Source organism: Symphalangus syndactylus, chromosome 2, assembly GCF_028878055.3.
Source record: "Symphalangus syndactylus isolate Jambi chromosome 2, NHGRI_mSymSyn1-v2.1_pri, whole genome shotgun sequence".
NCBI classification, from domain to species: Eukaryota; Metazoa; Chordata; class Mammalia; order Primates; family Hylobatidae; genus Symphalangus; species Symphalangus syndactylus.
The window spans coordinates 120,563,840-120,580,737 of record NC_072424.2 but is presented as its reverse complement, the minus strand read 5'-3'; the positions used below and the strand labels follow the sequence as shown (position 1 = coordinate 120,580,737).

The 16,898-nt window shown below is 36.3% G+C and overlaps 1 protein-coding gene across 15 annotated transcripts in view; it reads left to right on the top strand.

Moving 5' to 3' along the window:
* HIVEP2 (HIVEP zinc finger 2) overlaps positions 1-16,898 on the top strand; it is a 195,894-nt gene that overhangs the window by 154,751 nt on the left and 24,245 nt on the right. For 10 of the 15 annotated variants that reach the window (XM_063622825.1, XM_063622796.1, XM_063622816.1 and 7 more), the window contains one exon: positions 9,460-9,554. The exons of 4 other annotated variants lie outside the window; for them this stretch is intronic. The gene's annotated coding sequence lies outside the window, so the exon portion shown is untranslated. Of the gene's footprint in view, positions 1-9,459; positions 9,555-13,461; positions 13,580-16,898 lie in introns of those variants that run through there. One more of the 15 variants, XM_063622830.1, reaches the window with a different exon arrangement.

Below are 16,898 nucleotides of genomic sequence, written 5' to 3'. Positions count from 1 at the left end.
ATATATAGAGTTAAAAAAAAATAACAGTTTTCAATCTACTGTTCATACATAATAGCTTATAGTTAATCATCTTAAGAGTTTTATTTTAGAATAAAAGATAAACTTTTGGATATATTATTAAATTATTTAGATATGGTCATTGACTCAGAAAAAAGTTTGGAAAATACTCTTTTTAAATAGCATAATAAGAAGTAGTGTTTTTCCTAAGACTGCTACAAGTACTAATACTCAAGGCAAATTGACTGTTCCCCACTCATCAAGCCCCTCTAGCAGAGCTAGTTCCTTGCTCCCATCAGCAGACTTTGCATTCTACCTTTCTGAGATATTAAGAAGGGACTCCTCAGTTTCTTTTCTATCTGAAAAGTTATCTTCCTTCATTATATCTTCTTTCCCTCCATTCTAAAACAGAAAAATTTCATGCTTTCTTCTGACACAGATTCCTTATTTATGCTTTTGAGTTCCTTTTTGGTTCTCACTTTCTTTTATTCATTCTTTAATGAAATATTTATTTATTTATTTGCTTGTTTTATTTTACTTTACTTTAAATTCTGGGATACATGTGCAGAACGTTCAGGTTTGTTACATAGGTATGCATGTGCCATGGTTCTTTGCTGCACCTATCAACCTGCCATCTAGGTTTTAAGCCCCACATGCATTAGGTATTTGTCCTAATGCTCTCCCTCCCCTTGTCCTCCACCTCCCGACAGGCCCTGGTGTGTGATGTTCCCCTCCCTGTGTCCATGTGTTCTTATTGTTCAGCTCCCACTTATGAGTGAGAACATGCCGTGTTTTTCTGTTCCCCTGTTAGTTTGCTGAGAATGATGGCTTCCAGCTTCATCCATGTTCCTGCAAAGGACATGAACTCATTCTTTTTTATGGCTGCATAGTATCCCACTTTTTAAAGAGTTTATTCCATTATCTTATTACTTGTATCTTTTCCTCCTTTGCTCCAAGTCTCCTTGCCTTAAAACATACTTCTTCTTAATCTTGATTCTTTTTCAGGCTATACATTTGCAGAGTTTGCCCGAAAGGGATGGAAAGAGATGGGATATAATAGCTTTCTAAAGTGTCTGTGTGACTGTGGCAGTTGTCTTCTCAGAACCACTGATGTCTCTCTGTGTCTGCCAACTAAAGTTCTTTACCTTCTGCCACCACCATCACCTCAGTCTGCCTAATGTTCTAGGCAGACAGACTGTTTCTCCAACACCCCTTCTCTTGTCTATGTCACAATAATAATCTCACATTAAATGCATCTCTGCCTGCAAATCTGAGCCTTCTTTCAAAATCTAAGATAGTGTTCCTTAAATGCAGCATTTCTAAGCAATCTCTTGTCTTCGTATACTCACAACACCATTTCATGCCTCTATTGCTTTTATGGCTTATTGTTCATGTTTTCCTTACTCATTAGACAGTAAGCTCTTTGAAAGCAGAATGTTGTCTCATTTATCTTGATCCTACACATGCACACTATTTTTAATTCTTACTTGGTGTCATTGAAATTTATTTAAATTTATACGTATTTGAGGATTTTTGGTAAATGAGGCAGTAATATCTGGATTCAAACTCAAAGAAATATGAAGTTTGCATTTTATTAATGTTTTATTTCATCACATTAGTATATATGAGCTTTGGAAAAAATGTAATTTGACTGAGTGAATGAGCCTGCAGATGGAATTCTGGAATTGCCTGGCAGAATTTGCCCAATAGGATCTTATAAATGCTTGCTTGAAACTTGAATTTTTTTAGCCTTAAACTTTGTAGGCAATGATATATTCTGAGATGAGACCAAAAATATGAATGTCATTCACAGTTTGTCAAAATGTCAAGGAGGTACCTGAAAAACCATGTAGCACAGGTTAATAATAAAGCTTTATCTAGTTAATTCATTTGTGCAAATCATGGCTTCCACTTGAGCCCCTTCCCTCTGTCTAGTCTTTCCTGGTTGTTCAAGCCATTTTTGATCGTATGGTTCCTAATCTCTGACAACAACTGACGTTCAGGTTATTTGCTGTGTGCTAACCTCATGTCAATTTCTGAAGTCTTGAGAGATAGTATCCACTTACCCTGTGTACCTTATAGAACCTGGGACAGTGTGAGTCCAGATTTGTTCTTTGGTTTCCTGAGGTTGTATATCTCTACACAGGCACACAGACCAATTTCCCCACTCTCTAGGAAAATTGTCAAGAGAGGAAATAGAATTGATTCTTTCAGCAGCTCAGTTATTAGAAGTAGATAGGGTCTGTCTATTAGGTTATATGATATGTCGTAGGCTTTGCCTTGATTTCTTTTTGAGAGATTTTTACTGTGGGTAGACCTACTATAGAGAGACTGAAGACAATTTTCTTTTTCATCACATCTGAGAATCATTTGTAGCATGAAATGTGGGATGCAATTCATATTTTCAGCTGTGCTTTCATTGCTTTGGGTATTATTTCCACTGATGCAGGAGGATCTTCCCTCAAAGATGGATTTTCTTCAGGCAAGGTCAGCCTGTTATATGAATACTTATGAATATAATGCATATTTTATGATTTTATTTCTCTGTTCTCTTTGTTTACATAATCCAAAGTTAACGGTGGCCTTTCCTTATGCTAGTCTTGGCGTACCCAGGAGTAAAAAGAAAATTGGAGAATCATGACCTTATTTATGTATATCTGCAGCAACCAAATAGTAAACATAAGCATTGTAAAAGATAAAACTTGAGAAAACAATACATTGGAGTTACGACTTTGTTGTGTCATACAGACTTCTCACTAGAGTATGGTAGTCAAATACACCTTATTTGCTTTTATCCCTGTCTCTCCAAATATTTAGTTAAAGAGTAAATGTTTAAGATGGCTTGGCTAGAAGTAGTTATTTACCTACCATATTAAGGGATAAGATAGAGGAAATGGAAGGGAAAGAAAAAAATAAAAATGGGAAAATGTATCACAAAAGAGAAAACAAAAAAAGATTTTTAATTATACAAAACTTCTACTTGGCTCTGCCCTTTTGCAAAATCAATGCAGCAGAAGAAGTAGTGCCTATGGAGTTGGTGTTACCATGTCTCCTAGGTGAAATTTTGGTATTGTGAACAAGGGGCTTACCTCCATTGACTTTCAATGAAAGAGCTGTCTTTACTTTTAGGAAGATGTTCTCATAACTCTACTTAAAATGTTTACTTAAAAATTTTTGTTATAAGAGCATAAAAATCTTAGAAAATAGCTTATACCGAAAATCGGTTGTAAATTAAGTAATTATTTTTGCTTTGGATACTAAATAATGCACTGCTTGTAGAAATTGATTATCTTCTAATTTTTCTATCATTTACTCATTTTAGAAAAATTAAAATTTTTGTTGAATTTATTTTTATTTACTATAAAAATTGATAAACATTTCAGTGGAGCGTTGGTCCTTAACTACTCTTATTTTCTGTTTCTTTGATTATGGATTATAAATATCTTTGCTCATTTGAATTTCAAAATTATTAATTCTTCATTTTTTACTTCTTTACTCATTCAATCAATTTCTGCAATAGGGTTTGATAAATAAACTTTGAATAGGAGGAAATAGTGTGGATAAAGGAAAAAAATTGACTTGACAATTTAAAGACCTAAGCTGTAGACTAGAACTATCATAATGAGCTGTGGGTCCCTAAGCAAGTCTTTTGACTTCTCTGGTTCTCACCTCTTTCATTTGTTAGTTGCCCGATAGATTAAATTCAATGGTTTCTAAATTATTCCACAGCCCTAAACACTGCCTATATGATTTAGAATAAGCTAAACATTTAAATAGTAATAGAAGTTTGTAGTTATATATTTGCTCCTAAAATCAAGTTAGTCAGATATATGACTTATGTGATGTCAAATTGGGTCAAGAAAACAAACCTAGGTTATAGCTCTCATCTTAGAAAACATGACATGTGTTTTAAGGACACATGTTGGGAGAAGTTTGTATGACCAATACCAGATGAGCACAGCCAAGATGTAGAATGACTAGAGAATGCTATATGATCCCAAATCATCAAAGGAAGATTAAATTATGGTTAGTAGACTGTAATTAACTCAAGGCAAAAGCTAGTGTACTTTTGAAAATAAATTACTACCAGATGTTTAACAAAAAATTATTTTCTCTGTGGTCTTTACCTAACCATAAGGTTGTATTAACTAGAACACCTTATTCCCCAAGCATCCTCATGAACCAACATTCCACCACACTAAAATAAAGTATATATTACCATAGAGAAACCGGAATGGTAGTCTTGTATTTTTATTTCATCTGACAAATGTATTTGTCTCTAAATCTAACATTGATAACTGTGCATTTCTGTATGTTAGCATATATAGTTTTCTTTAAATTTTAAGTTCAGTGTCCTTACATCTAGAAAGCCTTTTCTACCTTTCCAGAAAGGAGTGACCATTCCCTCTTGCAATCTCCCTTGTAATCTGTTTATATTTATGTCATTTGTTGAACTAATTCACAAATATCTCCCTCCTAAAGCTCTGAGTTCTTCGTTTGTTTGTTTGTTTGGTTTGTTTGTTTGTTGTTGTTGTTGTTGTTTTTGAGATGGAGTCTTGCTCTGTTGCCCAGGCTGGAGTGCAGTGGTATGATCTCGGCTCACTGCAACCTCTGCTTCCCGGGTTCAAGTGATTCTCCTGCCTCAGCCTCCCGAGTAGTTGGGATTACAGGTTCCAGCTACCACATCCGGCTAATTTTTGCATTTTTAGTAGAAATGGGGTTTCATCATGTTGGCCAGGCTGGTCTTGAAGTCCTGACCTCAAGTGATCTGCCCGCCTGGGCCTCCCAAAGTTCTGGGATTACAGGTGTGAGCCACCATACCCAGCCAGCTCTGAGCTCTTAAATGCAGTGCTTGTCTTTTCTTTTTCTGTATTGTGTAAATATAGCCCATTTCTGGCACATCATAGGCATTCAGTAAATGTCTTAAAGTATCATAGAATAATCAGAAATCCTATTTAAAGAGGCTTAAGTTACAATCTCTAATGCACATGTACCTGCTTTTTTTTGTTGGTTTTTACTAGTTTTAATTTACACAATGCTTTGTTTCCTATGTTTTCTGTGCTGCTGCACTACCTGCTGAGAATCAGCAATAGACCATATGTAGCTTTGGTATCATTTTTATGGGCAGTTTCTGGCTAATTTGGACTCAGTTTGCCCCAGCCTCCTATTATGAAAACTCTGTGGGAATCCTTTCCATGCACCTTCTTGACTTTTCAAAACCTTCTACATTGTTGTCCCAGTAATGAATTGCCCCAGGTTCCAAAACTACCATGTTTCTCTTTTCCTAGTCATGTCCCTTTAATATGTTTTCTTTTTTACATTTCAACCCCAACCTCATCCATTACCTTTATATCAAAAATATTTCTAAAGATCTAAGCTTATAGTCATCATCCTGTCAATGTGTGTGTGTGTATGCGTGTGTGTGTGTGTATGTGTGTTGTCTATCCTATAACTGCCTTCTCTAGTCCTTCCCAGTCTCTTCTTTCTTTGCCACTCTAGGCACTCCAAAATAGAACAATGGGCCCATTTAGAGTTTTTTTTTTTTTTTTGTAGAGAGGAAAAGATGCCTCTACAGAAAGCTTGTGGAATTGATGGAGTATATCTTGAACATTGATATCTCTTTCAGTGCTCTTCTCCCATCTTTAGTCACTACTTTTGAATCTTTTCTATTCCCTACTATAAGAGTAAAGTGTCTCTTCTCTAGTGAAGAGTAGTGTTCATTCTTTTAAGCATGTAATACTTAAACACTCCTTTTTACTGAGAAATAAAGCTATCATATCTTGTTTCCAGTTCCTATTTGCCATTTTTCCATTGAGTTTATAAGAATTGTTTTCATTGTTGTTGTTGTTATTTTTTTTTTTTTGAGACAGAGTCTCACTGTATCCCCCAGACTGGTACAATTATAGCTCACTGCAGCCCCAAACTCCTGGGTTCAAATGATCTTCTCACCTCAGCCTCCCAAGTAGCTGGGACTACAGATGTGCACCACCACACCTGCCTAAATTTTTTTGTAGAGATAGGGTCTTGCTATGTTGCCCAGGCTGGTCTCAACCTCCTGGTCTTAAGCAATCCTCCCAAAGAGCTGGGATTACAGGTGTGAGCCACTACACCCAGCCAATAATTACTGTTTTTAATTATGACAATGCTCATCTAAAGTGCAACTGGTTTACCTTATCAGCTCTTCTCCTAAAATTGTGATATAGTGTGTATTTATTTAACCTCAGAAAAAACAAGGGTGATGGGAGGTACTTGAGAGTTCTGCCAATGAAACCTTCACCTCTTGCTAGATTCATGTAAGAGTCATATTAAAGCATTAACTATAACTTCTTTTGAAACAATTTGGAAAAGTAGAGAATGGAAAAAGACAACCCCACTAACAATGGATATTTTTAAAATGTCTATCTATTTATCATCTATCAATCAGTAGCTTGACTCTTGCTTAGCTTAATAGTAATAACCTATAAGCATCCAAGAACAAGTAACTAATGCCAAGAATTTTTTTTTCTTCTAAGAATGGGAAGGCTGAGAAACCACTGGGATAGAAACAGTAATGCTCAAATCTTCCAAGTGTTTATTACAAATAGGAGATGGAGGATTGGAAAATATTTTCAAGGGTCTCTTCCATTAACCTGCAGGTCGACAGAAAAACCATCCTGTATGTGGTAAAGTGAAATATAATTTTTACTTCATATTTAGGAAGGAATTTTAAATGACCTTGGGATATTTATCAAGATTCATTAGCACTATTTCTGAAAACTTGTTTGTTTTATTAAATATTAAGGTTTCATTGCCTGGTAAGTTCTTATGAAGCTAATAACCTAAAAGCAAAGTTAAAGAAATAATCATCTTTCCTCCTTTAGTCCATTTCTTTAATAGCATACTATGTAAACTGTTGATTTCTTGAGAATAGGAGCATGAGCTGTCATAATACATTCTGAAGAGCTGTTTGATGAAAGGGTTTTCTTTTATTTTGATGGAGAAATAAAGACACAAAAACTCACTTAAAATTAATGCAAAAAATAAATTTCTGAGATGGCATCTCCATATCTCCATTTCAATAATAACAATAACCAAGTCCCATGTAGAGGCCATTGCTGATTTCAATTTATAACAAAATGATTTGTGCAAAAACGCTGAAATTGATATCATGTCTTTCATGGCAATATCATTTGCATCTTTGCTTTAAAATCACACTAATCTGGAACTTTCTGTAAAGTAAAGATAAGTATAACATGATTACCATTGCTTTTCTCTTCTTCAAGAGAAACCCAAACATTTAAAAGGTCATGAGTGATGCAACAGAACCAATTATCGAATCCTCTTACCAGGTAAAAAGGGGGCTCTTCTGTAATCTACAATTTCAAATACGTGTGCATGTCATGAAAGGAGTGTTTACTATTTCCAGTAGCCATCATCATAGAAAGTAAGACTGGAAAAGCGGAGTCAGAACTGGGAATGCTGTCCCATCAGAGCTTGTTGCGGGGCACTCACGTGCCGTGTTTTGCCTGTGGAGACTGCTGGTAGGAATGATGATTTCTGGAGGGGAAGGGAGGTTGGTGCTGGCCTACTGAAAATTAAGCTCTTCTTTTACCTTCTTGCCTCTTAATTTGGTGACTGTGAGATTACCAGTCACAGGTAGTCACTGACTACTGCAAGTTAAGGTTCCATATACATATCTGTATCTTTAGAACCTTGGCCTATTTATGTCTTGAGTGCGTTTTGCTTGGAGTACAAAATAACTCAGTGATTTCTTCTTCTTCTTTTTTTTGAGGAATGCCATGGTTTACTTTAGCCTACATTATAGTTTTTGTGGGTTTTTTTGAAGTGCTTTTATTTGATTTTTTAAAACAGATATGATATTTAGTGTGTTAAAAATACGCATATAGTTGGCCGGGCGCGGTGGCTCGGGCCTGTAATCCCAGCACTTTGGGAGGCCGAGGTGGGTGGATCACGAGGTCAGGAGATCGAGACCAGCCTGGCTAACATGGTGAAAGCCCCATCTCTACTAAAAATGCAAAGAAATTAGCTGGGCATGGTAGCGGGTGCCTGTAGTCCCAGCTACTCGGGAGGCTGAGGCAGGAGAATGGCGTGAACCCGGGAGGCGGAGCTTGCAGCGAGCTGAGATCGCGCCACTGCACTCCAGCCTGGGCGACAGAGCGAGACTCCGTCTCAAAAAAAAAATATATAGATAGGTAGATAGAGATATAGTTAATTATCTTATAGAAAATGCATATTTTTTAGGCTATCACCTCTATTCCTTCTATGTTAATGAATCGTGCTCTTTAGCATTGATGAAAGTTTCAATTTTGAGAATAGTAGACCTTGTCAGGTGTCACTTTGAGTGCCAGCAAACGGTTGATTTGAGGCAAGAAGAATAAAGTTTAAAAAAGAAAATAAATCTAGCGTATGCTTAATAATTTGCCCTTTGCAGCACCAGAATCTTATGTGACCACCCACATTCATCTGGTTACTGACGTGGTTCTTGCTTCAATTGCAGAAGCTATTTTTGCATCTTTTGTGTCTTTTGAGGAACCGAGTGGGCCTACTTGCTTATAATGATTCATGTCTCAAGTGCACAGGGTGTCCTGAAGTGCTACTGCAGTGATGTGCAGAAAGGAGGGGGAAACTGAAGCAAACTGCTTCCTTTAAGCACTTTGAATGTTCACATGAAGTGGTACTGCAGGAAAGCATATTTTAACGTTACGTTTTAATGCTTTAGTTATTCCTTTGAGAGTTTTGTAATAACTTGTCAGGAAGAAAGGGCAATTTTTTTAAAAAAACAAATATACAATTATGGGTATCATAATAATATTTTTAAGTAGGTCTTTTATACTGGGAGATAAACTCTGTTAAGATTATTGATTAATCTGTTCAGATTAGGTAGTTTGATCTTCCATGCGTTTCTTTGGATCATACTTGAATAAATATTAATTCTATATATGAAAAGTTCCTTTCTTCATTACTTACTAGACTTTTTAAGGTCTGAATTTTGCTTTGGTTGGGTTTGGATTCCTATTTCAGAATTTAATTTTAGCACAAAATATAACATTGCTGAAATAAACTATAGAAACAAACTTACAATGAGGTTATCTGAGACTTCATCCTGCGAAGTTTAGTTGTTGATACACCCAAAGAAGTTCTGTGGAAATCTCAGCTTTATGACAGAACCATATCATGGACTACAATGACACAATTTCTAGTTCTGATACTTGAAGTTTTAACTCTAGCATTTCACTGTTACAGGGAATTCCCTTTAAATATAAGTATTTATTCAAAAGATTTAAACTATGTTAAAAGAAAGGAAATTCTTTCTTGGGGGCAAAAAAAAACCTTCTTGAGAGATCCAGTTCCAAATTTTCTTTCCTAAAGGAAGGCAGTTTCTGTGAGTGAAGAAGAATGAGCGTGCTTATTAAATTCGTTACAAGTGTCATCATCTTTTAAATCTTCTTATTCATCTTTTAGATTCCCAGAAGTTGTGCATGAGTTCCTGTGGGGAGAGTTGGCATCTTGGAAATCAAAGATGGTTGTGATGCAGTTTTTTGATATAAGCATAACAGGTTAATAACTAAAATTTATTTATTCTTATTCTCTTGTTACATTAAACTTGAAAAGCTGTTTTGGCCTACCATGGACTCATATATAAACTGGGGGGAGGAAACAATATATTTTCCATCTAGAGAGAAAATGTTGTTTTGTTGTATTTTGTTTTTCATGGTAGACTAGTCTTTTTTTTTTGAGATGGAGTTTTGCTCTGTTGCTAGGCTGGAGTGCAGTGGCATAATCTTGGCTCACTGCAACCTCTGCCTCCCGGGTTCAAGTGATTCTCCTGCCTCAGCCTCCCAAGTAGCTGAGACTACAGGCACCTGCCACCATGCACGGCTAATTTTTGTATTTTTAGTAGAGACAGGGTTTCACCATGTTGGCTAGGATGGTCTCGATCTCTTGGCCTCGGCCTCCCAAAGTGCTGGGATTACAGGCGTGAGCCACTGCACTTGGACCACCAGTCTTAATTATAATTAATTATCATTGTTATAATTAAAATAGCTTTATTCGACAGAATTTATTTCTGACAAAGTTTATTTTCATGTGAGACTCTACTTAGCAAATCCTAATAACTTTTGCTATATAATGAGAAAACATCTCAGTAGAAAAGTGAAATCACAATTAAAAAATTATTTTAAAAGGTATGACAAAATATTAAAAGCAGCATGCTGTAGCCAAAATAAGTCATAAATATCTTGACTAAATAGGCAAACTCTACAAATATATGCAATGATGCCTGCATTGCAGCCCAGGTGAAAAAATATGATTGTTTCTCATTAGGCTTTAAATATGAAATTAGATTTTAATTACATCAAATTAGAGGATGATCATCACAGTATTTTTACTTTTCTCCAAAAGTTTTCTGAATTGCTTGGCAAGATTGTATATAATATAGTTTTCTGCATATAGTGGCAACTTGCTCATTTTGGAGAGAACTGAGGTTGTTATGGGAATTTTTAATAAAAGAAGCCTTTATAATGAATTTGGCTCTCAGGAAACCACCTTTTTAAAAATCATCCTGTGGAAATAAGTCTTTATTCAGCTGGACTCTGGCACTCATCACACCTTCTTTCTTGGTAGTTCCTTTTTCCCGTCATCCCATACTCTCTGAGCATGTATGCTCTGAGCGGTGGTTGGACAATGAGTTTCTAAGTGACTCGTGGGATCAGTGTTACAACTACGATGCCCTGAGATGTTCATGTATTTTTTAAAGATTTTACAATTGATCTATGGCATTTTAATAACAAATACAATGATGTCCCTTCTAAAATGTCATTCACTAATTATTACCATAAGACACGTATTTTGTTTACAAGTGTCATACTACAAATCCTCAACAAAAGATGAAATGTTTATAAGTGTCATACCACCAAATCCTCAAGAAACGGCCAAGTGACCATTTACATTTTTAAAAATGTTTTATTATTAAAATGTTGGAAGTGGAGAAGCCGTGTTTGCTGCCAGTCATTTTATACCGTCATTATTTAGGATGTCATTATTTAATGCTCACTTGACTTTTGCCACCACTCAAGTAATGATTAATTTCCTGAGGTAAAGTTTTTTTCTGAGATAATGTTTTCCTAAGCAAAAGATCCCAGATTGACAACTCTGGGTACTGTAGATCTTTATTCCTCTGCAGAGCAAGCCTGTCTTCCTGCCAATCCCACCCAGCCGTTATCCTGAAGAGACCTCTGAGGAGGTCCATCTAGGAGGCTGTTTATGTGTCTTTCCTTTGGGAGCCTGTCTGGGGAAATTATTTAACTGGGTGCCAAACTTATTTGAGTGGGACTCTGAAGAGTGGCCAAAGGAGAGGGCACACTTCTAGAAGAATGCCAGCTCTTCCCTGTAATATCATTTTCTTTCGCTTCAGTTCCTTTAGTTCCATTACCACTGAAATAGCCATGCAGAGGTAATCTCTTTTTTAACATGATCCCCCTCTGAAAAGTGTGATGAGCCTGCCAGACAATGTCTGTCTTTACTGACTGGAGGACTCCTGTGGGCTGTAGCAGCATCCACAGGAAACCCAAAGTCATATCCCCTGAGTTTTATTCTCCAGTAAATTATCTTACTCCTTTCATAGCACTCAAAACCCACTAGAGAACATTTTAACTGTGAATGCAAAACTGTATTTGGAATTCCGCTCCTTTGTTGGCAGTGGGTGCCAAAAATGACTTTGTGTGGGTTTGGTTACCATAAAAGGAAATCTCAGTGAATAAAGTGACAACTCGCTGTTTTCATATGAGAATTACTCTCATACTGCATTTTTTGATGTATCAATTGATTAGGAAACCTGGTATATATTTTAATGGAATATTAGAGAATCTGAAAAATGAATTGACTCTACACAGTCATAGAGAAATACTGTAGCTATAATTAACCATATTACTATAGATCTTTATAGTTCTAAGTGGATCTCTGTTGAAGAAATTAAACTAAAATTGCAGGTAGATACAATGGTACATTTAATGATCTGTAATAATGTTATGACGTCCAAAGAAAATATTTTCCTAGACTTAATGATTCATTTAATATAGATTTCCTTAACTAATATACTTTTTAAAATGTTTTCTTATCTATAAGCATTTTTATACATTTTAGTAATTAAATGCAAGCTCAAGAATTTATGCCATTTGGAAGAGTTAAGTTGCTTAGTAAAAGTGTCACCTAACAAAACAAGACAAATGCCATTATCTAACCTGAATTAAGCTTTGAAAACCCAGTTGTTTTTAAAGTGAATTTATTTTCCTCAGTATAACTTGAGTGGAGTAGCAGAGAAACTTTCAAACCCTCCCAAATCCTGCTTGTTTTTAAAGAGAAAGTCATGCCATGTTCAGTAATAGATTGTGATGCACACAATTTCCATTGCAGAATCTTTTCAGTTTCCAGGATAAAGCAGCTGTAGAAAAGTGACGAATACAAATAGTCCATATTTTTAATGGTTCATAAATATGATCAATAAATTCTAAAAAAAGCCATCACTCACTTTCTCTCCCACCTACCTTTCTCTATATGTCTCAGAAACTCCAAGAAGAGACGTGATTTTATGGATAGCAGTTAGTCAAAGGCTCCCCAAGCATAGTGTTGGAGAGAAAAAGACATACTCAAACATGTTTCAAATCAAATGTGAAAGGTTCATGTGAAATAAGCATGATTTCTAGTTCCCTAGTAAGCCTTTCACTGAAGTGAGAAACTAGACATTGTGGATCAGAGGAGGGGTCCCTCTAGTGCTGGGACCTCCAGCTTAGGCACAAAGATGGAAGCTCTTCCCGCACAACTCAGGAGAGAAAGCATGGCGTGGGATATCATCTAGCTTCTTGGTAAAATGGTGGGGCATCTCGGGTAGGCTTGTCTTAGAAATTTAAAAGGAAGAGATTTTCTTGACAGAAGCTATTTGCATAATTGAGTTAATGTTTTGAATCTTAAAAACTTTCTGGATAATAAATGCTGTTGGAATATAGAAAGATCCTATGTTAAACTTAGCAAAATTATTTTTTAAAATAAAGTGATAGATAAGACTTTTTTTCTGATTATCCTCCTTCTTCTAAAAATTAAACAATTAATGGTCTAGACATGTTTTGTTCTGACCATGAGATACCTGGTTTTGAATTTTATGTAAGTCACTTTTTTTCACCTTCTGGTGTATTCTCTGGTAGCAAAATATTATTTCTGAATTTTATTTGATGCATCTACTATATGATATGCCCTTAGTGTATAAGAATGGTTTTATTATTTTAAACCATAAAAATTAAATGTCTGATTTATAAAGGTATTACCTCATTGCTAAGTGAAAACACTATATTTTATTGAATAACTTATGAAATAAATTATTCCAACCCTGTTTTTTATAAAATTGTATGTACTTATTACTTGAAGTTTATGCTGTTTTTTGTTTTGTTTGTTTGTTTGTTTGTTTTGAGATAGAGTCTCACTCTGTTCCCCAGGCTGGAGTGCAGTGCTGCAGTCATAGCTCACTGCAGCCTCGACCTGCTGGGCTCAGGTGATTCTCCCACCTCAGCCTCCTGAGTAGCTGAGACTACAGGTACACACTACCATACCCAGCTAATTTTTGTATTTTTTGTAGAGACAGTGTTTTGCCATATTGCCCGGGCTGGTCTAGAACTCCTAAGCTCAAGCGATCCACCTGCCTTCACCTCCCAAAGTGCTAGGATTGCAGGCATGAGCCACCATGCCAAGCCCCTCAAGTTTATGTTTTGAGCAAAATTATATATTCCATGTCAACCAAAGATGGAAAATGATACATACCTGATTTTCACTTGTAAAGTTCTTATTTTCCTTAAAACTAATGATTTCCAAGCTGGGCAGAGTGGCTTAGGAGCTACTTGGGAAGCAGGGCCCAGAGGATCCCTTGAGCCCATGAGTTTGAGTCCAGCCTGGAGAAGAAAGTGAGACCCCCTCCTCTAAAAAAAAAAAGTAATGATTTTCAAAGAACAAAAGAAAACAGTCTGTCATGAGACTTTATTATGGTCTTACAAGAAGCTGTTCTCATTAATACTTAATATACTTATTTTGAACATTATTTAAATTATGGATTTTTTATTTCTAGGAAATGGCATTTTGGGGCCATTTTTTTGTACTACAAACATGCAGAGCTCATTTATATTCTCTCAGAACCATTAAAAGTTGAGACATTTCATATATTAAAGTGGAAATATTTAGATGAAGATATTATTGAAGATGTATTATTTTAAGTTTTAATAAAACTTAATGGAGAGTGGTAGTGAGTCTTCCCAGACTTAGAAGTCACCAAATTTAGATCTGAATTTTGATTCTGAAACCCAGCCTCTCTAAGAATCATTCTCAACTGTAAAATAGGTGTAATAATACCCTTAGCATAGAGGTATAATGAAGATAAAATAAGACAATGTATATGAAACTCTTTAACAGTATGTATCAGCCCATGGTAAATATATAGTAAATGACAGTCATTATCATTGTTATAATTAACAATGAAACTGCATACATAGATCAATACCAGATAAAATATTAAATCTGAAAAGTAACTTAGAAATTATTCACTTTGGCTGGGCACGGTGGCTCACACCTGTAATCCCAGCACTTTGGGAGGCCGAGGCGGGCGGATCACGAGGTCAGGAGATCGAGACCATCCTGGCTAACACGGTGAAACCCCGTCTCTACTAAAAATACAAAAAATTAGCCGGGCGAGGTGGCAGGCGCCTGTAGTCCCAGCTACGCGGGAGGCTGAGGCAGGAGAATGGCGTGAACCCCGAGGGGCGGAGCCTGCAGTGAGCCGAGATCGCGCCACTGCACTCCATCCAGCCTGGGCGACAGAGCGAGACTCCTTCTCAAAAAAAAAAAAAAAAAAGAAATTATTCACTTCAAGCTCTGAGTCCTAATTGAGGATTCACACATGCTTGTCTTGAATTGAAAATGTAGTATACTTCCATTTTAGAGGGTATTTATTTACCTCTACAAGTCTGGCAGAGGTTGTGTCTACATGAACCTTAAATATTTAGTTAATTAAACACAGCCAATTTAGATTCAACATTGTGTCTTCTTCTTGTTTGCGTGGTTCCTGGAATTGACACAAGGAAATTTGCATTGGAATATTATGAGACTATCACTTCTGTTTCAGTTTTTGCCTCATTTCCTACAGAGGGATGCTAAAGAAAATTATTGCGCAGCAAAAAATTAAATCCAATAGCAAAACTTTTTATCAAACTGAGATTAATATCTTTGTTTAGTTTTTTGACTGCTGCTTTACAAATCTCTTAGGCTTCATGGCTATTAACAGAAGGAATCTTTGAGTACAGATGTCTTACTACAAATATCTGGGGGCTACTGATTTCTCACCCAAAAGTCTTACCGTTCCTGTGGGAATTTCCAGGTGCTTTTCCCCTTTCAAAGTGCGACTTCTCTCATCATCATCATCATCATCACAGTCAAATTCTATGTTAGGGAGAAAATTGCCCATGGAAGTAAGACTACTATTTGAGTTTCGCTTTAGCAAACTGCAGTACATCTGCATGGTAGCATTTTTAAACATTATTAACCAGTGTTTTATTTAACAAGATAAACATGCTCAAGTTAAGAAAAATAACCAAAATTAAACTTACTGAAAGTCATGAGGTGAAAGGTAAAAATCCTTTCTTTCCTCTTCCTCTGAATCCCAGGTTCCACTTTTTTTTTTTTTTTTTTTTTTTTTTGAGATGGGGTTTCTCTCTTGTTGCCCAGGCTGAAATGCAATGGCTCGATCTTGGCTCACTGCAACCTCTGCCTCCTGGGTCCAAACAATTCTCCTGCCTCAGCCTCGCAAGTAGCTGGGATTACAGGCATGCACCACCACGCCTGGCTAATTTTTTATATTTTTAGTAGAAACGGGGTTTCTCTATGTTGGTCAGGCTGGTGCTGATGCTGCCTGGCATCCTCACAGGAATTTTCTGTTGATCAACTGTTCCTCTTTTTCACCCATAGGATTAACAATGTGTCTTCATACTAGGGTGCAATAAGCTTTTCTTGCATTTAATGTTACTATCCCCTGAATAAGTTTCTATATTGGTACTTATAGCTGTACTTTATTTTAAATGCCTCAGTTTTATCACTGAGCCATAATTTATTTAAGCGGTCCTTATACATATATGTTGGTGTGCACTTGTGCAAGTACACCTGTAAGGATATATTTCCAGCAGTGGAATTTCTAGGTCAATGTGTATGATCTTTTTTTTTGATAAACGGACACATTGCCTATCAAGGAAACATCTGAGGTTTTATGACAGTTGATACAGTTTATCATTGAAGTTCTCAGAATCCTCTGGGTACCTCATTGAACACTCCCCTGAGGAAGTTGAGTATTCACTTAAAATTGAACGATTACTTAGTTGTCAAGTCTTCCTGAGCCATATGCCATCATCTAGAGGACTCCTTCACTTTGCTATGATGTAAATTTCCTAAAAGGGAAATTTATTCTTTTAAACATAAACATTCAAACCTATCAGAAAACAACAACAACAACAACAACAACAAAAAAAAAAAAACACTATTTTCAGCTGGGCAAGGTGGCTCACACCTATAATCCTAACACTTTGGGAGGCCAAGATGGGCAGATTGCTTGAGCCCAGGAGTTTGAGACCAGCCTGGGCAATATGGCAAGACCTCATCTCTACAAAAAAAATACAAAAATTAGATGGATGTAGTGGTGCATGCCTTTAGTCCCATTTACTTGGGAGCCTGAGGTGGGAAGATCGCCTGAGGTCAGGGAGGTCGAGGCTGCAGTGAGCAGTGATTGCACCACTGTACTCCAGCCTGGGCACCAGAGTGAGACTCTGTCTCAAAAAAAAAAAAAAAAAAAAAAAAAAAAACGCCCGTATCTCAACTTTTAA